We start from the raw sequence: 26724 nt of genomic DNA, 5'->3' as shown, positions 1-26724 counted from the left end.
TGATATCGTCTTTGCTGTGATCCAGGATGCCTCTGACTCGCTGTAGCTTCCCTTGTTTGCAGGCGTCTATGAGGTCAGTGTTCTGTATCTGGATGCGATGGACCCCTGAAATACAAAGGTCATGCTGCAGGTCATGTGTATGGTTTATAACAAATATATCATGCGAAGTGTTATATACAGTGTTAAATGTAGACATAGTTAAACAGTGCCTATAACATTAGCATCACGTTCCCCAGGGATATAAAACCTGAACACCACAGGATTGAAGGTAAAAGGCGAAATAGACTTGATCAATATATAACTGAATATCTGTAATGGCACCAAGTGTTCAGAGTAATATAATCTTGTCTTGCCGGTAGCATCCGAAACTCACGATGTGCATATATAGGATAGTTATTACTCACTAACTGGTACCCATGTCATACTATGTAAAGAAACCAGATAATCAAATGACTTTATTGAAACACAAAGGACTACTGGTGGTCACATGTATCACAGTGAGTGCAACCTCGCTATCGTTACATGTATGGTCATGCGAGTACAGTTTTATTGTGAAACCGTTATATACCAAGTACCTCAGTGAATGAGAGAACAAATGTTAACGAATGCCCCAGTTAGCATTATTATAGATATATACCCGACTAAATAAATATCCTGATGCTTGTTAAAGTGAACCCCTCACTGCACGTATTGTGTTCAGTTAGCACGAACACTGTCTGAGTAATCAGTTGTACAATATCAGGACTACGGTTTGACCCACGTTCTTGTGCCATTCACGCAGCTGTATGGTCCTGGACTGACATTACACCATGGCAGCGCTACACCCCATACTGTGTAGTTGTGACACACAGCTTCTGATGTAACGCCGGTGTTGGTGTCATGAACTGCCCTTCCCGTTTCTCAGACTTGACCCCTATGGAACACATTTGGTATGCGCTGTTTACATAAATCAACCTCAGACCTTCCAAGAAATTCAGCAAAACAGTTCCAGCTATCTGAATATGGTGACAAACATGAAATTAGGGTACGTCTCTGATCTGGAATACCCATTCCGTCCGAATACACAGTTCAACTGTTTTAGATTATGGAAGCTTTGCGTGTAGAAACTGCTATTCTGTCTAAAATCGATACTGATGTAAGAAATTGATTTCAGTCCGGTGTTCTTACCGCCATTAGCGAGGAGATTCTGATCCTGACCGCGTGCATCATCCGAGCCTGAAAATAGAAAACAAATGTCTGAGGAACTAGGAATCTACTTCACTACGATATTTAAACAACGTTTAGCAATGATATGGAGTCATGCTTTACTACTGTGGCAACTCTGTTTCAGCGTCCCGTTAATGTGTTCCATTTGTTTACGTCTTGCAGTCTAACACGCCGATGAAGACATGGAGATGCTCCACGATTCAGTAGAGGGCAGTGGTGAGTATAGTATTGCCTAATGGTTATCATTCATCTGCCGAGACGTCAGTAATTGGTTACTGAGGGAACACAAGGTACTGCCTCTGTGATTCAATCCTAGGGCGACCTGCACGCGTAGACTGGCAGTTACAGTTGTCAAACCGTTGTTCATTACATTGTAGGTGGAACTGACATATGACACATTCTAAAACACCAGACACATTATGTCTCTAATCGTGTATACCAAATTCACGCTTCTCTTACAGGAAAGAACTTTCTGTCCTCCAACGACTTATCATGGATACAATCACATGACATGACGGAACTAATGATCGGACTTAATATACAACCCCATCCTGCGAAATCCACAACTAGTAAAAATTACCCTGAGCCACTGAGGGTGAACACAAATACCCGACTTTGATCATGAATAATCTATAATGAACATAGCATCAAACACTAATCGTCAGATTATGTGTTTTCGGACATCATATGTTTTCGGGCCGCCGGAATAATACTGTAACGATGTGTTTTGCATCACACGGGAACATTGTTTTCAAGATAATGTGTACATTTGCGATGATATAATCTGATATAGCCCTTCAGGACAGGTGAGTTGTTAAAGCACGCAACAGTACGAAGATGATCAGCTTTGAGTATAGGTACTACACAGGAACATCATACATTCTCAATGTACTTTGTGATACATGTTTGTGACATTTGAATCTGAAAAACTGGTCAAAGAGTAACTTTACTTATAAGTGAAGGGGTCACAAATGTGATGTCATAAATCTGTTTATTTATATCTTACCCATTCGCCTTCCTTTTCTGTATACACACACGCCTGCAACAGAATAACAATCAGTAATTAACATGAAACCAAATGTCATGTTTGTTTGCATTTATATCGTCATTAATCAATGTTCTATTAGTAATCGCAACTAGAATATAATCCAGTGATTGACATCATGAGCATCGATCTACACAACTGGGTTACGGACAGGCATCAACTAAGTCACTCACTGACCCTGACCCACGATCCATTTAGCATGGGTTCTAACCTGGATCTAACAACCTAAGATAATCAAAATTCATCTTAAAACCAAAGCTTGATATCATTTCTCGTATTTATGACTCGATCACAATTTACTGCTCATCATGGGAAGGGCACAATTAAGGGTAATCTTTGATACATGTATTGTGCATTTGCCGACACATTGTAAGAAATAACCCGATCCCCGTGGAATCCTGCTATTCAGGGTAGGTGAACATAATCTTTGGTGCTGCCCATCACCAAGTTACAAAACACACAATGTACACACACATAAAGCTGTATTTACACAGGACTAATTATCTAATCATTGAAAGACAACTTCTTGTATAAGACAGGTTTGAGTGAAATGTATTCATACCTTCTTCGGCGTATGTACACAACTAGAATGATGATGATGATGATGATGATGATGAATATGACGACGACGACGACGAACACGGGAACAAGTATCATAGAAACAGGTGCTGAGGCAGTCTGTTGTGCCGTGTGTTTTTCACTTGTCTTAGGACCACTTCCTGAAAACCAAAATATTAATTCTAATAAAGCAAGTGGGTGAGTATGGTTTTACGCCACTTTCAGCAATATTCCAGCAATATCACTGCAACGTCACCAGAAATGGGTTTCACACACTGTACCCATGTGGGGAATCAAAACCTTGTCTTCGCTGTGACGAGCGGAAGCTTTAACCACTAGGCTACCACACCGCCCTAATAAAGCAAGACTAGTCGTTATGAAAACACTTCTGAGTGCTGGTGTGTCTGACAAATGGTACATGTGTCAGTCATATCGGCAATATTTCAGCCATATCGTGACTACAAACAAGAAATAATTTTGCAATAAATAAAGGTAAATTATAAAGTCCTGTCAGCAAAGGACAGTAAAACAACTAGTATATCACAGATATCAATTTAAAACTAGTACTTAACACTTTTAACTATCGATCACAATACAATATAAAAACAGGTTATATATTGCCAACAACTCTTAGATCACCATGCAAGGGACCATGGGGACTTACAGTACTCTTGCTTCCTGCATGGGCCCTAGCTGGATTTACACCATCCCTTCAACCGTTAGCAATTGAGATAAATCTAACCATACATTAAAATATTTATTACGATTAAAAATAGTAGTAGGTTTACATTTACTATGAATGTATTGGGACTTATGTACACTCTCAGGAGGACAATAATATTTTAATACTTCAACCCCCTTTGAGGGTACAGCCACTAACAATCTAAGCTACTAATCTAAACTACCAATCATTGAAATACAGCTATCTTCAGAACATACTATTCAGAAGTCATCAATCAAATCAATTTCTTTAAAAAAACCAAACCAAAACAAACAAAAAAAACCCAATAATTAAATGAGAATTGACAGGGGTAAAAATATCCTTAACTGTTTTCACTTTGAAATATTTATCCCTTATAATTGAGAATTCAACACAGTCAAGCAGGATATGCTTGACCCTCACTCTCTCATCACAATGGAATACAAAACGGAGGATCTCCACCTTTTAACAAGTATTTGTGAGTATAACGTGTATGGCCAATGCGACATCATCGCATGATGACCTCCAGAACTCTGGACTGACAACCCAAGTAAGTGTAACCAACATAGGATTTTATTTCATGTAATATATTTATACCTACTTGGGTGTCCCTTTTCTTCTGCATCAGATCTCAGGTATAAGATCTAATGACAGCTTTATAATCAGAGTATGGAATAAGAAGTGGTGTCACATATTTGTTGAGTGCTGCCTTGGCAACAAGATCGGACATTGTGTTCCCAGAATGCCAAAGTGGCTGGGTAACTAACAGAAGACGATGTCGTAGTGGCCATTAGCAAGATCATTGTACAATCAGACAGACAGACAGACAGACAGGTTTATTCAGTAAAAGGCCACAGGCCCATCATACAGTCATTTGCATTTGATATAGATAGTTTAGTGCACTTGCTGTGTAAAAGAGGAACATTTATAACGCGCTGAAGTACATGATACAGAAATATACTGCCATCTCTTATGATACAATCATTATGTGTTTTCATAATGTTAATAAAATTGGCATTTGGATCAAAATCGGTCAAATATTTCTGAATATATCTTAACCTTAAATCAGAAAAAACGTTCACACTTAAGGAGTACATGAAATTCATCTTCAATAACAGTTTTGTCATCTAATTTACAAAATAAATATAATCTCTCATTATAATTAACTTTTTTTTGTATCTTCCAGTTTAAACAGCTGTATTAAAATTACCACATCTAAATTTAGAGAGTGCAGATCTGAGATGTAAAGGAATATCAGAATTTAAATACCTATCCACATTTAAAAATGTCTTAAATTGGGAGTAATAAAAACATTGATAAAAATTTTGAATTGAAGTGAACCAACATTGTTTAAGACTATCCGAAACTCTCTGCTTAAACAAGGATATGAAATAATCAAAATTGCCAACATCCTGACTGATCCATGCATAGCCAAAACCTTACTTAAATAAAATATTTTTGACACAAGTTGCCCAAGTAGGGACTTGAGCCTAATATAACAATGTTTTGGCAGTCTATTATAAGGCATTAAGTTTGGGTAACTTTTCGTGATATTGGTGTGTAAAACATGGTGGAAGCGGTGTAAACAAATCTTTTGAGTGCTGACACTTGTACTGCTTGCTTTGTGGATAGCATTTCAGGTGGACTGAGGGAGACCAAATGGTTCCGTACTGCGTGAGACAAGAGCACGTGGTTTCAGTGACAGCATGGTTTACTGTATTTGTGACTTGTTTGGTTAACAACATTATTTTGTCATCACTAGCACTTTGTTCGGATTGATATTCACTAATGGCGGAATAGCAAAACCAACCATTTGGGCGTTGAGGGTCGGCAGGTAGCGGGTGTAGAACCGAAATTACCCTTCCCACAGTGAAAACAAACAGAGTGGCTTAACCTGTCAGGCGGCGTTTATTGCTTACTCACAGGAAATCCCTATCTGTGCGATATACTAGTACACAGCAATCCGTTTACTCACGGAAGTATTAAGTGCTTAGGAAGTGAGATATCGTGATGCAAGTACTAGTATATAAAGAGATGAAAAACACATTAGTCTTATGTTCCGAATTCTGACGAACTGACGATGGCATTGCGAATATGGTTAAAGAAAGCACCTACCCCCAAGACACCTGGACTTCCAGCTCCAAATGACTGTAAAGATGACACTGAGATCGAAGTTGTAATCGCTGCAAATGCTGCAGTAGATCTACTTGAGGAAGAAATGGCGACAAGTGACACGTCACGTGACCCATCATTCCGTAAAAGGAGACGTCGGGGATACCAAAATTATGATGCGGAAGTACGGGCGAAAATTGCTGTGTATGCGATTGAACATGGTGTTATGAAGGCAGCCCGTAAGTACTCTTGTGAACTGAAGAAGAAAGTGAACGAATCTACTGCCCGTAGTATGAAAGCAAGTTTCATGAAACAGGCAAAGTAAATCGGCAGAATCTCCACGCCGATTGGTTAAGGCTGTCCGAGGTCAGAGGCCAAAGCTGGGTCAATACGAAGACGAGATAAAGAACTGGGTGAAAAAAACAAGATTGTCTGGTGGTGCCGTCAACACAAGAACATTGCTTGCAGCAACTGATGGAATCATGAGAAAACGTCACAAATCTGTGTTGAAAGAATTTGGTGGACATGTTGAATTGACTGATTCCTGGGCTAGATCACTTCTAAGACGAATGGATTTTGTTAAACGCAAGGGAACTAAAGGTGTGAAGAAGCTGCCGTCTGATTTCGCCGTCATCAAGACTGAGTTCCTGAATCGTGTACAGAGTGTCATCGACCAGAATGTCATCCCCGATAAACTAGTGATCAACTGGGACCAGACTGGCCTCTCTCTCCTTCCTGGTGGTGACTGGACCATGGAAGAACGTGGGACGAAACAAGTGACCATCTCAGGCATGGATGACAAGCGACAGATCACAGGTCTACTTTCAACTACAAAGTACGGTGATTTGCTGCCCCATCAGATGATCTACGCTGGAAAATCAGACCGATGTCATCCATCCATCAACTTTCCTGCTGACTGGGACATCACACATACTGACTCACATTGGAGCATCGAGGTATCCATGCTCAGATTTGTAGAGAAAGTCAACGACCCCTACGTTGTAGCAACACGTAACGAACTGGGATTAGATCCCGACCACAAGGCATTATGCATCTTTGATGTCTATAGAGCTCATCGTATGGACAGGTTGCGTGAACTCCTACAAGAGAAGAACATTTGTTTCCTGTATGTCCCAGCCGCATGTACTGACAAGCTGCAACCACTCGACCTGGCTCTCAACAAGAACTTTAAGGACGAAATCAAACAGTGTTTCCACGAGTGGTATTCCAGTGAGGTTATGCGACAACTGGACGAGCAAGAGGATGGAGGGAACGATGATGCAGTGTCTGCAATCTCAGTTTGACACCAGGACCAGCGTCATTAAGCCCCTTCACGGACAATGGGTCATCAAGGCCTTTGACACCTTTGACCTCATCCAGAGCGGATTTAAACAAGCCGGGTTGATTGAGTGTTCATTGACAATCATTAACTTCTACTGTATATGAAGCTGTTTGTAATTTCAAACAAGCCGGGTTGCTGTGAGATGATTGGGTGCTAAGTGACTACTAGTATTCACTTCATGATGTACTGGTAAATAAAATCTTAATGAATAAATAAAATACTGCTGTTTTATTTCTTTCCGAGTCGTTTCATGGTAATCTATTTTGTATCAAACCATCTGTCACTACGATTGGTCGAAATAGACCATGTGACCAATTTCCATGGCGGACACAACACACATTGCTGTTTTCGCTAATTCGGCGATGGGGATTTTGCTCATTATTTACTAGTAATTATGTTTTGGGAAATCCATTACAGCGACAGTTAAGTATGATTCTTTATGCTACTATCAGTCGTCATTTTAAGATTCCCTAGATTTCTGTCTTCAAACTTGATGTGTTATGGCAACAACTCAGGGGCGAGCGTGGCTAGACTGAATGAATGACAGGTTTATTCGCGGTGTATAAATTTTCGCGCTAAAATGTTTTGCGCAAAAAAGCGCGAAAATAAAACCTGCGCGAAATATAATACGTTTACGTAAACGTACCCCACCGCCATTACAACTGTCAGGCAAAACTGCTGATAACTGGAGGTTAATAATAATAATAGTGCCTATTTATAGTGCGCACAAATCCACGCTCGTAAGCATGGTCATGGTTAAGGAGAGCTTCGTGGGAAAACTATGTTATTGTAGCACAGCGAGACAAATTTCCAGTGAATTACAAAGTAGCTACTTTCTTACATTCTATGGGGACTGATGCATTGAAAGTGTATTCTGCTATGGAATTTCTTCCTGGGGAAAAGAAAGACATAGAGACAAGAATTAAGAAGTTTGATGCATATACCATGGGTGAAACAAATGAGACATATGATCGTTTTAAACAGCAGAATGCAAACAGAATCTGAAACTTTTGATGAGAACCTGCAATCAGAACATTAGAACAAAGCTGCAATTTTTGTAATTGTTTGAAAAACTCTTTATTACGGGATAGGATGGTCACAGGAATTACACATTCAAATCTGAGGAGAAACCTGCTCTCAGATCCAAAGCTAACTTTTAAATCATGCATTCAGATGTGTAGACGTACTGAAGCTGCAGGTGTGAGAATTAAAGTGATGGACACTGAGGAAGTGCATAAAGTGAAACATGGGAAAAGCAAATCACAAAGAAATTTGATGAACATCCTCAGAAACTAAACTTTCCAAACTATAAATTCTGTGGCTACAGACATGTGATGAACCGTACAAAGTGTGCTGCTTGGGGAAAAGTGTGCGAAGGATGTTATGGGAAACATCATTTCAAGATGAAGTGTCGCCATATCCAACAGAAATGAAATTATGTGAATGCTGTGTCAGATGACAGTGATGAAGAAACAGAACTGATCAGTGAAACATGTAATCAAGTTGGAGGCTCAGACATTTATAACGAAATGACTGTGGGAAAAGATGTTCGCGTTGTATGTGTTAGCGTCAGTGAACATACTGCCTAGTAGATATTTGAGCCCTGATGTGAAAGTGTTGCCTATCCGAAAGGTACTTCGGATGTGGTATGGTGCAGTCTAACATCCTGATGGTGTATCTAGGATTCAGTTAAAGAACCCTAAGAACAAAAGGAAGTACAAGGTAGAATTTGTGGTTGTGTCTCATGATACCAACAGACTAGTACCTTTGTTGGGATCAAATGCAGTGCAACAAAAGGAACTTTTGACAGTCAATGAGAATGAGAATAAATTCTGTAGTAATACCGTCACCCCAACTGAAAGATGTGACTTCTGCAGAAGAGATCATCAATTTGTTTTCAGATGTATTTGCTGATGAGGTTGTACAGTTGCCAGGTAAAGTTCACCTGTATGTTGATCCTGAAGTTCATCGATGTGTATCGCAGCAGAACAGAGTTCCTATATCTAAGAGGGATGAATTGAAAGAGGAACTTGATCGCTTAGTGAAGCTTGGTGTGATTGTACCTGTGGATGAGCCCACAGAGCGGGTTAGCTCCTTAGTGATTGCCCAGAACCAGTCCAGAGGCCTAAGGGTATGTATTGACCCGAAAGACCACAATTGAAGAACTATTGCCAGATTTGACGGATGCTAAGGTATTTAGCACTTGTGATTTGGCTGCTGGTTTCTGGCACTTGGAGTCTGACACTGAATCAAGCCTGCTTTGCACATTTTGGATGCCTTTTGGTCGCTTTCGTTGCACCAGATTGCCTTTTGGTCTTAGTGTATCTCTTGAGACATTTCAGAAGAGATTACATCAGGCATTGGATGGCCTGACAGTGAGGTGAGGTGTATCGTTGATGAAATTCACTTCTAAGGACTAGGCAAAGACAAAATTGAGGCTGATATTGATCATCATCGAAACATGCATGCACTGTGGAAAGATGTCGAGAACGTGCATCAGAATGAAGAATGAAAAACTGAGACTGTGTAGGAAAGAAGTGACTTTTCTTGGTCATGTGATAACGGACAATGGACTTAAAGTTGACCCTGAGAAGGTCAAGGCTGTGATAGATATGCCTCGCCTCAGAATGTGGAGGATGTACAGAGATTCTCAGGTTTCATTAACTATCTTGCAAGGCTTCTTCCCAAGATGTCCGGTATCATGAAACCAATTCGTGATCTTACACACAAAGATGCTGAGTGGACCTGGTCTACTGAAAATGAAACTGCTTTCGTGGAAGTGAAGAAATTGATCTCTCAGGCACCAGTTCTGGCCTACTATAACGAGGAACAAGAGTTGACGTTACAGAGCGATGCAAGCTCATTTGGTCTTGGAGCGGTGTTGCTGCAGTACAAAAAATCTATGGCGTATGCCAGTCGAGTATTAATGCCTGCGGAAACAAGATACGCACAGATAGAAAAAGAACTGCTCTCTGTGGTCTTTGGGTTGTGCAAGTTCCATACATACACATTTGGACGTAAAGTTCTGGTAGAGAATGATCATCGTCCTCTAGAGTCAATCACAAGCAAGCCCTTGCTTAGCATAGTGCACCAAGACGTCTACAAGCCATGCTATTGGCAATCATGATGTGATAGTGAAATACAGGAAGAGTACAGAGGTCCTCTTAGCAGACACCCTTTCAAGAGCACATCTGCCCTCAGAGTCAGATGAGAACCAGAATGATGAATTCTCATGTGTGAACATGGCAAAATTCTTACCGACAATTAGGGCTGTGTAATATTACCGGTAAACCGGTATATACCGGTTCAGTATCTCGCGATACGATTATTGCGATATAGTTCAGATTCTGCAAAATATTGGGTCATCCATTTGTAAGCTCCCCTTTGCATTCTCTGCCCTTGGTTTCCAAAGCAAACAAATGTGCTCTATAAGTGCTATATACTTATATTTCTGTTGGTTTCATGTAACAGCTTACAGGTGGGTGTAAAGTAACTTTATCAGTGGCTCCAAAAGTGCATGCGAAGGACGTAAAACCTCTGGAAGTAGTGGATGTGGTTAGGATGAAGCCATTCACTGATAACAGTAGAGTTTGGCAGAAAGGCGTGGTAACCAAAAGACTGGATGAGAGAAGCTATGAAGTTGAAACAGACAAAGGGTTGTGCGCCGTAATCGTCAACACGTTAAGAAAACGGCTGAGAGAACAACAGACAAACAAGCAACTGCGTACTCGAAACCTCATCAGAGAAATTACCAGTTCACTTTGATTCTGCAGCGATTGCTCCAGTGTTTCAACCAGTAACAACACCGGTGTCAACTGAAACTCCGTCGTCGTCGACACCAACATCATCGAAGACTGAGCAGGCCCTGTCAACACCTCGTACAATGACGACCAGGAGCGTTAGAACCGTGAATGTGCCACAACAGAAGTTCAGTGACTTTACTACCTAGGTTGGATAGTGTTCAGGTCTTATGTGTTAGTTTCAGACTTTTCAAGTTATTTTACCTTGATGATAATTTTAAGTAAGTGAATTTTTGCCAAAGAGGCATGGACTCATAATTTCTGTTCCACTTACAGTTTATACGTTAACGTTTAAAGTTAGTTTTTATCATGCTTAACTAGTCATATGGCAGTCTTTAATCTTACTATATCTACACTTAGTTCTATAGCAAAATTTGCTGTTTAGTGGGGTTATAGCTGAAACGGCCCCACGGCAGAATGCCCCAAGTCGAAACGGCCCCAAATGTTTTGGCTGAAATGGCCCCATGACTAAACGGCCCCTAGTGCAAACGGCCCCATATTTGCCAAAATAGTCCCAAAATAATCAGTCCTTTTCCAATGTGTGCCCTTAGTCATAAATGATAGATCAAAACGCATATTATTCAATTACTTATTAAATTAATAAACTTTGACATTTTCATCATTATTTTATTCTGTTTAAATGGCCATGGGGCCAAAAATACATGTGGAAGATATGAATCAAACGAACTGAATAATGTACAGATCGTCTAACAATATTCACTAGAATTTAAGTGTGACAAATAAAACATTAGATTTCAGAATCAGAATTCAAATTGTTAAAAACACATCCATGCCATGAAGTCACACATACAGTCATTAAAACAACATTGAAGTAGCAGTTGCTCTGTCGAGTAAATCCTGACAGAGCTGGTGTTTTGACAAACATTAGCAATAGTACATAAATGAATATAATAAAATATAAGTCTATGAACTCAAGACTATGACATAGTGTTCTCTGTGTCAATGATATACAGTATTTATTGATTGGGATAGATGGTTACTGTACATTCACAATGACACAACGCTGTGTGGTTTGCAATAAGACCGTCAGGAAAAAACAGCTCCCCATTTGCTGTGATGGTTGTCAACTATGGACACATCGTCTTTGCGGCACAGGGATTTCAGCACTCAGGAAATATGCTGGGACAGACGAATCAACAGTAAAGTTGGCGACCAGCCCCTTGAATACAAAAAACGGCAAGATCAAGGACTAATCCCTGAATTGCACAGATAAGCCAGTCTGTTGAATCACGAAGGCCGACTTCGAACCTTCCTGCGCAACTCTGCCACAGCTACACAGGAAGATATCTTCGAGGCCTGGAGAGGTTACATGGATGGAGACCTATCACTGGGTCAACTTTTGACCAGATGCAGCCAAGTCCATGGACCCATCACCCGCTGACTTTATATCTAAGAACTGTTCCATTGTTGGTATCATGCTAGAACCATTGGAAGCTTATTGTCTGTGTCGTTATTCTTTTTAATACCCATTATGTAACTTCAAATTACACTAAAATCAAAGTGCTATATGGCTATACATATACAAGAGACAGTAACCGTAAAAAGAGGAGGGATGTTGCAATATAATGATTACTCCCTTATGAGTATTTTGTAATACAATGACTGCTCCCGTCATCCGGGTTGTTGTACCATCATGGCTGACTAAAGTGGACAAGCGTCGATCGCTTACTTGTGTTATCTTTACGTTTCGGTAATTTATCGTGATATTGATGTGTGTCTGAACAACTACCTGCACTAAAGTCCTCACATACCCACTGGGATTCAGCTCCTGACTGCTTATTTAGTCAACTGACTGCAGGTTACAAAATAAGCTTGTCACAAACCAGTGTGTATGTCAGGTATCGCTTAATGGGCAAATAATTGTGTACATGTTATGCAAGCAACACCCGAAAATACATATTCTTCAGTCCACGTACCTTCGTGTGTCTCACAATAATCCCCCGAATAGTTCGCTTTACATTCTATGCAAGTTCCAGCTTGTACTTGACAGACATCGTTGAGGCAGTTCTTGCTACACCCCAGATTACACTGGTCCCCATGCCAGCCTCTGCTGCATCCTTCTGAACATCTTCCAGTCTGTTTGTCACAGTAGATGGCCCCGTCAGCCGAGGGGGCACAGTTAGTACTGCAGTTTTTATCACAGGTTTCACCATATGTACCCAAGGGACACCCCTCACCCTTTCCTTGAATGGCTGAAACAGAGAAATACTGATTGTGATCAAACTGTAGGTGTTATCTTATTCGAGCATTACTTATTTCACTGTATGACATAAGCCATGAATACCAGCCAAACATCAGGACTGGTAACTTCAAAATGTTGGCTGAAAACTTCTAAATGTTACCAGCCCACAAAGGACTTAACCAGGCCCGACACCAAGATATGGTGAATTTACTCAAGACTTACACCAGACCATCGGGCTGGCTAGCTGTAAATTTAGACTGTCCATCAGAAATTTATCCCGTCTCGGGCGGTTGGACGGGCCTTATTTCATACACTGCTGATTTATTTCATTGATATACAGAGAGATTAATACACAAGTGTAGATGTCATATTGTATTTACAACACGAGTGACTGAAAAATATTTCGAGAGCGAGGGAAAACACATTTCTTTGGCAACATTGTTGTAAATACAATATGACATCTACGCGAGTGTGTTGATTTCTTTATTATGCCCTACTTTTCAGAAGTTTTTAATTACAAATTACAGTGTTTCGCCGACAGTTCCAATGGCGAAGGCGATCTAAATATAGCCTGGAAGCGTATGAATACAAATACGGCAAGATCAAGGTCGCTGCGCACTGACGACTAAACATCTAGCGCCAAATTACAAGAGTCAAATGCTGACAGTGTCAATTTCAATTACCATAATATTTTTGAAATCATTTGTGAAGTTTGAATGTCTCATAGCAACCTTATATTAACTCGGAAAAAAACCCCTGGACAAAGTTTTAACAATATTTTATGACATTAACTGTTATTGAAAATTGGGTAACACTGTTAACGAGCATCGGACATAATCCGGGACCAGTATCTCTAAAGCTAACAGAACCAAGGTGCAGTAGTTTTATGTGTATTGTATGTTTATATGGTCAAATCCACATATACCTTCGTGGAATAATCCCGACTCGCCGTCGATGCTTTGGTCCAACTAAATGATATAATCTCAAGTTCAAAATAACGATGCTATCGTAAGTTTTATCTGTAAACGCGATTATCTGCAAATCACAAATCAGGGGGGGTAGCTGTCTCGTAAATTCATTCAGGTATGTAACTTTACTTTCCTCTAGCTCGATATTTCTTTACCATTGCTATTCTATGTTAAGTTTATTCTTATTGCACATGTCTTTACTATTTATTACCGTTGCTACTACTTCGACAAACAAAAGCCTGTACAACCTAAGTGGTTTGACCAAGACTGTGAGCGTGCTAAGAGAAAAAAATTCTTTCACTTAAACTCATTTCGGAGGTGTCGGTCCAGAGAAACTCTCAATTGTTATATTGATGCAAAGAGGAATTTCAAAAGTGTATGCCGGGATAAATCTCGAAGATTAAATAACATGATTGCTGATGAAATACATGCAGCAGCCGCAGATGGTGATTGTAAGAAGTTTTGGTCTAAGGTAAAATCCCTTGCAACTGGTTCGGGAGGCAACAGTTGTATTCCCATTTGTAAATAGTTACATATTTCAAGGAATTACTTAATCCTGCAACCAATGTAAATGACGAAGGTTTTGATGAAACCGCTCGTGAATATATATCAAGTCATGACTGTTCAGACTGTGACAACGAAGACTTCTTATCAGACCCAATAACTAGAAATGAAATAGAACAGGCTATCAAATCCGTTAAGACCGGAAAATCCCCGGGCACTGACGGAATACCACCTGAGTTTTAAAAAAATGCAAATTTCATTATTCCATACTTAGAATTACTGTTTAACGCTGTATTAGACACTGGTGTATTTCCAGACAACTGGAACATCGGTATGATTTTACCATTGTATAAGAAAAGTAATAAACATGACCCGAATAATTATCGTGGCATATCATTGTTGAATGTGATGGGTAAAAGTTTCACATCTATCCTTGACTCCAGAATTCGAATCTGGATGGAATTGCATGAGATTTTACATGAGTGTCAAGCAGGATTTAGAGCTGACTATTCAACAGTCGATAACATATTTGCCCTTCAATCGCTATGCCAAAAATATCTAAGAAAACCCAAACATCGATTTTATGCAGCTTTTATTGACTTTAGAAAAGCCTTTGATTTTGTAAATAGAAATAAGCTTTTATATGTACTCCTCACCAAAGGTGTCCATGGTAAAATGCTCAAGTTGCTGAAAGATATGTATGACAGCTTGTGTTAAAGTTGGAAATAAGAGATCTGAAATCTTTAACACATAATCTGGGGTAAAGCAAGGTTGCATGCTTAGCCCAGCTCTGTTTATACTTTTTATCAAAGAGCTTGTGGATGAAATGAATAACTGTGGATTAAGAGGAATATTTGTCAAAAATGGTTAAATGATATTCTATTACTGCTTTTTGCAGATGATGTTACCTTACTTGATGACAGTGTTATTGGTTATTGTATCGTTTTTGCTCAAAATGGGGTTTAGAAGTTAATCTTGACAAATCTTGTATAGTAGTATTTAGAAATGGTGGATATATTCAGAAATCAGAAAAATGGTTCTATAATGGAAACCAAATGAATGTTGTATCACACTATAAATATCTAGGTGTTGTTTTTACCACAAAATTGATATGGTCGAGGACATGTGAAACACTAAGTCTTCAAGCCAAAAAAGCCTCGTTCCCTATATTTAAAATGTTTAAAGATCTTCCACATATATCTTTGAAAGTTGCTTCAGCAATATTTGATAATAAGATATCCCCAATATTAGTGTACAGTAGTGAAATCTGGGGGTATTCATATCGTCCGCACATTGAGAAAACCCAATGTTTCTTTTTCAAACGTTTTCTGTGTGTTAATAAAAATGTTTCTTCCAATGCTGTACTTGGTGAAATTGGCAGGACCAAATTATGCGTTAAATATTACGGCAGATGTATCAAATATTGGTGCAGAATATTACATATGGACAATAATCGACATCCCAAATCATGTTCTGAAATGTTAAAGCTGCAAGACGATAGTGGCAGCTGCAACTGGGTTACGCATGTGCGTCTACTTTTATTCCGAACTGGATTTTCTTACGTTTGGATTACACAGGAATGTGGGAATATAGGAACGTTTATAAATGAATTAAGACAAAGATGTCAAGATATTGAAATTCAAAATTGGCACTCTAGGATAACATCATCTTTTCTAAAAGACTATGGAGCAATCAAGTCCGCCCTCGAACCTGAAAAATACATATTGGAACTTTGTCATAACAACATAGCAAATTCCGCTGTCTAAGCCATAAGTTAAATGTTCAACAAGAACGTTATAATAATAATATAAATTCCAATGTATTGATATGTGACAAATGTGATTTTATGTTACACAGGATGAATTTCATTTTTTACTTGTGTGTCCATTCTATTCTGTACAAAGAAAACTGTACTTACCTAGTTATTACCATACGTTCCCATCAAGATTAAAAATTAAACATATTTTTAACAACAACAAATGCACATCTATTGAAGTCAATAGCATTATTTCTAAAGCGTAATTTGCCTGTATGAAAATGAACTAATTACATTGTTTTTTGTCTGTCCATCCGCACAATATTGTTCTTATATGTTTGTACTCTTGGCCATGTGGCCTCAAATACTGAATAAACTTCTTCTTCTTCTTCTTCTTCTTCTTCTTCTACTTCAGGTTGATGGGGAGCGAGGCATCCTATATTATGCGTCTCATGTTCTGTATTACTGTTAAGAATCGTTTATTTAATATTAATTTTAAACGATGTTGAGACTGGATGCCCCATTACACTCTTGTATGCACCGACGATGAAAAATGGATAATGCTCGAACCTAAATTCGACTGGATAATAATTCTTACCCTTACTATCCCATAGGTTGTTTTCGATCACGATGAATTTTTAATTGAAATAAAAAAAATGGAATTGTTATCGAGTTCTTAACTCCAGGACATAACAAGACAATACAGCTTAAAACAATACCAGATAAAACAGGCAATATATTAACCATAGGCTACAAAAGTGAATCATATATTATATATGCATTTTTATGTTATTGACTTTTATGGTATTTTTCCCAATAAGTTGTTGGTAGTGATACATGTTAAACTTTTTAATGGGATAAAAAATGCGATGGGATAAAAACATGAACATCTACTTTGTTTTATATATGTATACCACCAGGAACATCCACTATTACAAGCCTTGAGGGGGTCATTGCCATTGAAGAACCTGCTATTTCATGTGAGTTTTTTTATTCATCTTCTCATGTGGGTCGGACCGCCTCCGTGGTGTAGTGGTTATAGCGTCTGCCCGGAGAGCGGAAGGTCGCGGGTTCGATCCCCGACCGCGTCAAACCAAAAGACGTTAAAATATGGTACTTGTTGGTCCCTGCTTGGCGCTCGGCATTAATGGGTACAACAAGGACTGGTCGGCTCGGAGTCAGTATAATGTGTCTGAGTGGGGTATTCATGCTTCACTGCGGCATGGTATCTCAGTGGGCTAGCACTATAAAACCAGCTTAAGTCTGGGCTAGTACAAGCAGCCGCACATACACATACACACGCCTGCACGTCGTCATATGAGCGAAACATTCTCAAGCACGACGTAAAACCCAATTTCACTTCACCTCACCCCATGTGGGTCAAAGAAGCTTTAAGTATACTAATGAAAGATTGTCGGAGTACCATTTGAAGGTTATTTCATAAACTACTAGTATATATAAGATGGGATTATACCGGGCAAAATATGAAGTGTCTGAAAAATTTAAAAGCGTTGATAAATTTTGTTGCGACAAATAAGTGAAATAAAACACCGTCTGAAAAAGGAGCGTGATTCACGGTTCGGAATATAAAAAGTAAAATTGAGTTGACGGAGTTGAAACTTTATTTTTAGTGGCTAGCATGGGGCTTGTTGCGGCCAGTGTTAGTTTATTGTCAACTATCATCACCGCGCCTGTTGTACTTGGTATGGAAATAGCGTCAGGGGATTATGGTTAGCAGGAATAGCTCTTAAATATATTTCTTGCCGGCTCTAAAAAGAGGGAATTAAAACAGGATAGTATTCGCATTCTGCTTGAAGCGAAGTTAAATATACTGAGTCAAAAAAGGAACTTCACAAAATGTAATTTGAAAAATAATGAATAATTTTTCTCTGATGATACATCTATGTATCCGAAATGGGATCCCTATCTTTCGACTCTAGAAAAAACGTTAGCAAAACCCACTCAAACCCATCCATTCGTCGTGCAAATGACGTTAGTGCCAAATCAGGTTTTGCACGTGGAGTCGATCACGTGATCTTCGCATCGAAGTTTTCTTCATATGCACGTGTTTGCATTGGCCTCAAGAATTGAAAAAAACACTTTTAAACCACAGTTCTAACGGTACTTGAAATGCCACGATTGTTGGCATGTTGCAAGCGGGAAGATCAGTTATTGACGTCGCAAGAGCAATGGGATGCAGCCGTCGTACTGTGTATGACTTGCGAGGTCGTCTACAACAAACTGGCACCACTTTGATCGCCCAAGGTCGGGTCGTCCACGTGTGACGTCACAAGCAGAAGACCGTCAAATCGTCCTACGTCACCTATGTGACAGATTTCTGCCGGCTACACGAACCAGGGCTGAGATGTTTAGAGGTCGACTGTCCTCACAGACCATTCGAAATCGGTTGAGGGCTGCCAATCTCCATTCTCGACGTCCATATCGTGGGCCAATATTGACGCCGTTTCATCAACGTCAACGTCTGCTGTGGGCCCAACGTCACCTCCGATGGACCCAGAGAGACTGGAATCGAGTCGTCTTTAGCGATGAATCCAGGTTTACCCTCAGATTCGAGACGGCAGGCGTCTGGAGACGATGTCGTGAACGGTATGCCCAATGTTGTGTACAGGAAGTCAACAGATTCGGGGCGGAAGTTGCATGGTGTGGGGTGCTTTCTGTGGGAACAACCGTTCCCGACTTCTGGTCATCCGTGGAAACCTCACAGCTGCTGCTTACCGCGACCAGGTGCTCACCCCTGAACTCGTTCCTTTCATGGCAGCTCATGGCCCAGGTCTACAGTTCCAGCATGATAATGCTCGGCCACATGCCGCGATGTTGACACGAAATTTCCTTCAAAACGCTGGAATCAACGTCATGGACTGGCCAACGAGGTCCCCTGACCTTAATCCAATAGAGCACGTTTGGGATGCACTTGGGATGCACTTCTAAAATGTAGGGTTTAATTGGGTTGATAAATATGTCAGACAGAGGAAACGAGACTGAAGTTATAGTAAACATTTTATCCGCAGTAAAATGTTATGAATGAATAAAGTAGTTCCGCATGGATAATAAATACAGTAAATTCTATGATCATCCACAATATTTACCACTATAGAACACACTCGTGCGATAACGCCTATATGTTCTCAAAACGTACTCACCAAATATTAGGAACAACATGATGTAACTCAACATCTCTAAATTCTTCACGGACTTCTGAAGACCTGTAAAGATAAGAACTAGGTACTTTGAATATGTGTGCATTGTCTTTTGACATTACATTTAACACAGCAATGAAATCCCTTATTGAGCAACAAACTCATATGTATCATATCCTATCACTATAGTTTCATCTTTCCGTCAACTGTTTCTTGTCAACTTTCCGATACAATGGTGCTTCCAGTTATATTCTACAGTTGCGAGATATGGGGCTTTGAAGACAAGATGTATTGAAAACGTACATTTTGACTTTTTGCGTAAACGTATTCCTGAAGAAAGGAGTAAGTCTGCCGATATGATACATGGCGAGCCTGGAAGAAGCTTACACACATATGGTAACATAACAGCCTGGGATTACAGAACAGAATGAATCTGTAACGTATATCAGAATAACTGCGTTGGTGATGAATACCATGTATTTGTTCTGTGACTACTTTAGACTCGAGAGGCGGTGGGGTAGCCTAGTGGTTAAAGCGTTCGCTCGTCACGCTGAAGACCCGGGTTCGATTCCCCATATGGGTACAATGTGTGAAGCCCATTTCTTGTGTTCCCCGCCGTGATGTTGCTGGAATATTGCTAAAAGCGGCGTAAAACCAAACCCACTCACCCACTCACTTTAGACTCGAATGTTCACAGACCACCTCGCGCACATGTCATACTGCTGGATGCGGCGTCCAACAAACACAAACTCACGGCGTAGTCGGTACTTCACATTCACCTCTGCATAAAGCAGAGATTTATTATGGACGTGGAAAGGGTTTATCACTTTCTATAAATGTTCACCCCAACGTGTTAAAACGTGGCAGTCTAATAAAGTAAGAACAATTCTGTACTTAGAAAGTTAAGTAAACTCTGTTCTCTCCTGTGCTGAACTATAGGTCCCCTAGATAAACAAATACTCCCCTGTACACAATACGTTTGAGTGAGTATGTACATAAATACAGCCGGATGTCCTACCACCAAGCATGTATTTTGAATATTATTGTACATTCAACTTCCAGGTACCACATGTTCTCAACATGTTCAAGCTAAATGTTACAAATTTGTACTATTTCGTCTCGCTAAGTCAGTTTTTTTTCAATCAATGCAGGAGGTCATTTCTTGGAAAAGACCACAACATTCCATCTCATAATGTGGGGTGACATTTGTAGTAGTAGTGACCACCCCTTTATGAATAACAGTCAGTTATTTTTAATGTAATTTTTAACCACTCAGAATCAATAATTCTTGTCGAAGAATTTCAGCCAAAATAATTAGCTATTGAAGATATGGCACAACAACGTTAGTAGTCTATAACGTCACCCTGGCGTCTTTTTCAAGATGGCGGCACCTCCGGTCACGTGGCCAGAGATGGCGGCGGGGAGGTAACTCGGGTTTCGATTTCGGTTCAGGTATGCGCACGCATCGCGATGACGTCATTTCCGGTTCCGGTATGCACGCGCATCCCGATGACGTCACCCCTGGGCCAAGATGGACGCCCTGTTCAAGATGGTGGCCCGTCCGGTGGGATCTCGTGGGATCTCGCGAGCGTAGACGCCCTGCAAGATGACGGACGGACGGAACGGACGGGGGAAGGAGAGGGAGGGAGGGAGGTGAGAGGATGATGGCGTGCCTACAGAAGTGTGTGGCGTGACGTCATAGGGTGTATGACGTCATGGGCAAAACCCATGGGAAAAGGCCATGGGCATACCCATGGGAAAACCCCCACAGAGAAATCCCATAGGAAAACACCCATGGGGAAAAAATCCATGACGTTGTGTATATAAACCAGGCTCAGCGTGGGTCTTGTCAGTTCTCACCATGTCGTCACCACGAATGAACGAAGCAGAGGAAGAAGAACTTTAAGAGGCGCCTGTGCCCTACTGGTTGGAACCAACGTCCCAAATAACACGCAAGAAGTTCCGGGGCAACACTCATCGTTATACGCTGAGCTTCAATCCAGTTTGGTTGCAGCGTCAACAACCTGAAGACCTCCCCGTAGTTCTCGGAGAGCAGTTTGATGCTGTCTTGTTAGACCTGAGAAACAATGTGAACGGCCAGGTGAAAGTTTTTTCCATATTCGCTCTTATTCATCATTTGGAAATGTCCTTCAAAGTCGTTTTTGTACATTAGCAGACCGATTCATGTGGGAATAAGCAGACCGATTCATGGTTAAAGAATACCATTTCTTCCCCAGTGTCCCCCACCCGTGATATTGCTGGAATATTGCTAAAAGCGGCGTAAACCGTGCTCACTCACTCACTGTAACATCAGCAAATCTGGTATCTGGTGTGAAAGAGGGACATACACCTCAGAATACGCTTCAAGTGGCAAACTATACTATACCATGATTTTAGACAAGATGTATTATATCGCTGAACGTTGCGTAAAAAAACATACTCACCCACTCTCTACACAAAAGGTATGTTGGACGAGGTTATATGGGTATTGAGCTTTGAACTGTACACGTTTTTTTTTGTCTGAACAAGTTAACCTTCAGCCCCTGATTTCAACCAAGCCTTGTAGTTTCTGTTTTGTTTTTATGTTGCTGCATTGATGAAGGTTTCGCTTTGATACTAGTTTATGTAAAAGTGTTTCACTGTGACAATATTTGACTGTTTCGCAGTGATAATGGTTCACTGCTAAAAAGGTTTCAGCGTGACAAGGTTTCTGTGTGACATCGTTATACTGGTTCATGGTTTCACTCTGGTACAGATTCACTGTATCAAGGTTTCACTGGTAAAGATTCGCTGTATCAATGTTTCACTGGTAAAGATTCGCTGTAACAAGGTATCACTGGTAAAGATTCACTGAATCAAGGTATCACTGGTAAAGACTCGCTGTATCAAGGTATCTCTGGTAAAGATTCACTGTATCAAGGTATCACTGGTAAAGATTCGCTGTAACAAGGTATCACTGGTAAAGATTTACTGTATCAAGGTATCATTGGTAAAGATTCGCTGTATCAAGGTATCACTGGTAAAGATTCCTGTATCAAGGTTTCACTGGTAAAGATTCCCCTGTATCAAGGTTTCACTGGTAAAGATTCGCTGTATCAAGGTATCACTGGTAAAGATTCACTGTATCAAGGTATCACTGGTAAAGATTCACTGTAACAAGGTATCACTGGTAAAGATTCATTGTATCAAGGTTTCACTGGTAAAGATTCACTGAATCAAGGTTTCACTGGTAAAGATTCACTGAATCAAGGTTTCACTGGTATAGATTCACTGTATCAAAGTTTCATTGGTAAAGATTCACTGTATCAAGGTTTCATTGGTAAACGCTTCATTAGTAAAGATTCACTGTATCAAGGTTTCACTGGTAAAGATTCACTGTATCAAGGTTTCACTGGTAAAGATTCACTGTATCAAGGTATCACTGGTAAAGATTCACTGTATCAAGGTTTCACTGGTAAAGATTCACTGAATCAAGGTTTCACTGGTAAAGATTCACTGTATCAAGGTTTCACTGGTAAAAATTCGCTGTAACAAGGTTTCACTGGTAAAGATTCACTGTATCAAGGTTTCACTGGTAAAGATTCACTGATTCAAGGTTTCACTGATAAAGATTCACTGAATCAAGGTTTCACTGGTAAAGATTCGCTGAATCAAGGTTTCACTGGTAAAGATTCGCTGTATCAAGGTTTCACTGGTAAAGGTTCACTGTATCAAGGTTTCACTGGTAAAGATTCACTGAATCAAGGTATCACTGGTAAAGATTCGCTGTAAGAAGGTTTCACTGGTAAAGATTCACTGTATGAAGGTTTCACTTGTAAAGATTCACTGTAACAAGGTTTCACTGGTATAGATTCACTGTATCAAGGTTTCACTGGTAAAGATTCACTGAATCAAGGCTTTCACTGGTAAAGATTCGCTGTAACAAGGTTTCACTGGTAAAGATTCACTGTATCAAGGTTTCACTGGTAAAGATTCACCGAATCAAGGTTTCACTGGTAAAGATTCGCTGTAACAAGGTTTCACTGGTAAAGATTCACTGTAACAAGGTTTCACTGGTTACGATTCACTGAATCAAGGTTTCACTGATAAAGATTCACTGAATGAAGGTTTCACTGGTAAAGATTCACTGAATCAAGGTATCACTGGTATAGATTCGTTGTAACAAGGTTTCACTGGTATAGATTCGTTGTAACAAGGTTTCACTGGTAAACGCTTCATTGGTAAGGTTCACTGTCACAATATTTCACTGGTAAACGCTTCATTGGTAAGGTTCACTGTCACAATATTTCACTGGTAAACGCTTCATTGGTAAGGTTCACTGTATCAAGGTTTCACTGGTTACGATTCACTGTATCAAAGCTTCACGGGTAAAGATTCACTGTATCAAGGTTTCATTGATAAAGATTCACTGGAACAAGTTTCCATCGGTAAAGATCCACTGTATCAAGGTTTCATTGATAAAGATGCACTGGAACAAGGTTTCATTGGTAAAGATTTACTGTATCAAAGGTTTCACTGGTAAAGATTCACTGTATCAAGGGTTTTTCTGGTAAAGATTCACTGTATCAAGGTTTCACTGGTAAAGATTCACTGTATCAAGGTTTCACACTGGTAAAGATTCACTGAATCAAGGTTTCACTGGTAAAGATTCACTGAATCAAGGTTTCACTGGTATAGATTCACTGTATCAAGGTTTCACTGGTAAAGATTTGCTGTAACAAGGTTTCACTGGTAAAGATTCACTGTATCAAGGTTTCACTGGTAAAGATTCACTGTATCAAGGTTTCACTTGTAAAGATTCACTGTATGAAGGTTTCACTTGTAAAGATTCGCTGTAACAAGGTTTCACTGGTATAGATTCACTGTATCAAGGTTTCACTGGTAAAGATTCACTGAATCAAGGTTTCACTGGTAAAGATTCGCTGCAACAAGGTTTCACTGCTAAAGATTCACTGTATCAAGGTTTCACTGGTAAAGATTCACCGAATCAAGGTTTCACTGGTAAAGATTCGCTGTAACAAGGTTTCACTTGTAAAGATTCACTGTATCAAGGTTTCACTGGTAAAGATTCACTGAATCAAGGTTTCACTGATAAAGATTCACTGAATGAAGGTTTCACTGGTAAAGATTCACTGGAATCAAGGTATCACTGGTATAGATTCGTTGTAACAAGGTTTCACTGGTATAGATTCGTTGTAACAAGGTTTCACTGGTAAACGCTTCATTGGTAAGGTTCACTGTCACAATATTTCACTGGTAAACGCTTCATTGGTAGGTTCACTGTCACAATATTTCACTGGTAAACGCTTCATTGGTAAGGTTCACTGTATCAAGGTTTCACTGGTTACGATTCACTGTATCAAAGCTTCACGGGTAAAGATTCACAGTATCAAGGTTTCATTGATAAAGATTCACTGGAACAAGTTTCTATCGGTAAAGATTCACTGTATCAAGGTTTTCATTGATAAAGATGCACTGGAACAAGGTTTCATTGGTAAAGATTTACTGTATCAAGGTTTCACTGGTAAAGATTCACTGTATCAAGGTTTCACTGGTAAAGATTCACTGTATCAAGGTTTCACTGGTAAAGATTCACTGTATCAAAGGTTTCACTGGTAAAGATTCACTGAATCAAGGTTTCACTTTGTAAAGATTCACTGAATCAAGGTATCACTGGTATAGATTCACTGTATCAAGGTTTCACTGGTAAAGATTTGCTGTAACAAGGTTTCACTCTGGTAAAGATTCACTGTATCAAGGTTTCACTGGTAAAGATTCACTGTATCAAGGTTTCACTGGTAAAGATTCGCTGTAACAAGGTTTCACTGGTAAAGATTCACTGTATCAAGGTTTCACTGGTAAAGATTCACTGATTCAAGGTTTCACTGGTAAAGATTCACTGAATCAAGGTTTCACTGGTAAAGATTCGCTGAATCAAGGTTTCACTGGTAAAGATTCGCTGTATCAAGGTTTCACTGGTAAAGGTTCACTGTATCAAGGTTTCACTGGTAAAGATTCACTGAATCAAGGTTTCACTGGTAAAGATTCGCTGTAAGAAGGTTTCACTGGTAAAGATTCACTGTATGAAGGTTTCACTTGTAAAGATTCGCTGTAACAAGGTTTCACTGGTAAAGGTTCACTGTATCAAGGTTTCACTGGTAAAGATTCACTGAATCAAGGTTTCACTGGTAAAGATTCGCTGTAACAAGGTTTCACTGGTAAAGATTCACTGTATCAAGGTTTCACTGGTAAAGATTCACCGAATCAAGGTTTCACTGGTAAAGATTCGCTGTAACAAGGTTTCACTGGTAAAGATTCACTGTATCAAGGTTTCACTGGTAAAGATTCACTGAATCAAGGTTTCACTGATAAAGATTCACTGAATCAAGGTTTCACTGGTAAAGATTCACTGAATCAAGGTTTCACTGGTATAGATTCGTTGTAACAAGGTTTCACTGGTATAGATTCGTTGTAACAAGGTTTCACTGGTAAACCCTTCATTGGTAAGGTTCACTGTCACAATATTTCACTGGTAAACGCTTCATTGGTAAGGTTCACTGTCACAATATTTCACTGGTAAACGCTTCATTGGTAAGGTTCACTGTATCAAGGTTTCACTGGTTACGATTCACTGTATCAAAGCTTCACTGGTAAAGATTCACTGTATCAAGATTTCATTGATAAAGATTCACTGGAACAAGTTTCCATCGGTAAAGATTCACTGTATCAAGGTTTCATTGATAAAGATGCACTGGAACAAGGTTTCATTGGTAAAGATTCACTGGAACAAGGTTTCATTGGTAAAGATTCACTGGAACAAGGTTTCACTCTGGTACAGGTTCACATTGACAAACGATGCTTTACCCGACCCTGTCTTGAGGGCCTGCAATCAACATGGTAAAGGGATGACGTAACGTGAGTGGGGTGACCATGGCATCCACCAGGTCTGTCCCTGTCCCTAACAGTGCCCCTGACATAGTCCCTGGCACACATCTTACCACCCTGCAGGTTACACCTCAAGGGAAAGGACCTCAAGGATCTAAGATCCCTGATGATATACCACCCAACACATTGAAATTGAATTCACATTAAATTTTTATTGATGAACAACACATGGTGAACAGATCAACAATGATGCATCAACAGATCACCACTACACCAACAGATCACCACCAGTTCAGGTGATCCTCAGGATTGCATGTAGAACAACGCAAAAAGTCCATTTGTCCTGGATGAAAATGATTTTCATCGATAAACACGGGAATGTTGGCAAAAGTCTCTGCCTCCTCCTCTGGAGCCATCACTGAAGTCATCACTGGATCCGTCTCTGAAGTCATCTGTGAAGCTGAGTGCTCTTCTTCTGTTGGTGTAA

General features: G+C 39.9%; 1 protein-coding gene and 1 long non-coding RNA gene across 2 annotated transcripts in view; one reads left to right on the top strand and one right to left on the bottom strand.

Moving 5' to 3' along the window:
* The window catches only part of LOC124263534 (cell death abnormality protein 1-like), a 215522-nt gene that overhangs the window by 49977 nt on the left and 138821 nt on the right, over positions 1-26724 (bottom strand). The window lies entirely within an intron of this gene.
* On the top strand, positions 709-10344 carry LOC124263545. The gene is made up of 3 exons (XR_006894869.1): positions 709-720; positions 3005-3007; positions 10232-10344. It is a non-coding gene; the product is annotated as an uncharacterized LOC124263545 (long non-coding RNA).

Source organism: Haliotis rubra, unplaced genomic scaffold, assembly GCF_003918875.1.
Source record: "Haliotis rubra isolate DU_JTF1 unplaced genomic scaffold, ASM391887v1 Scf889, whole genome shotgun sequence".
Taxonomy (NCBI): Eukaryota; Metazoa; Mollusca; class Gastropoda; order Lepetellida; family Haliotidae; genus Haliotis; species Haliotis rubra.
Note: the sequence above shows the minus strand (reverse complement) of the source record. Positions and strands in the feature narration are given on the sequence as shown.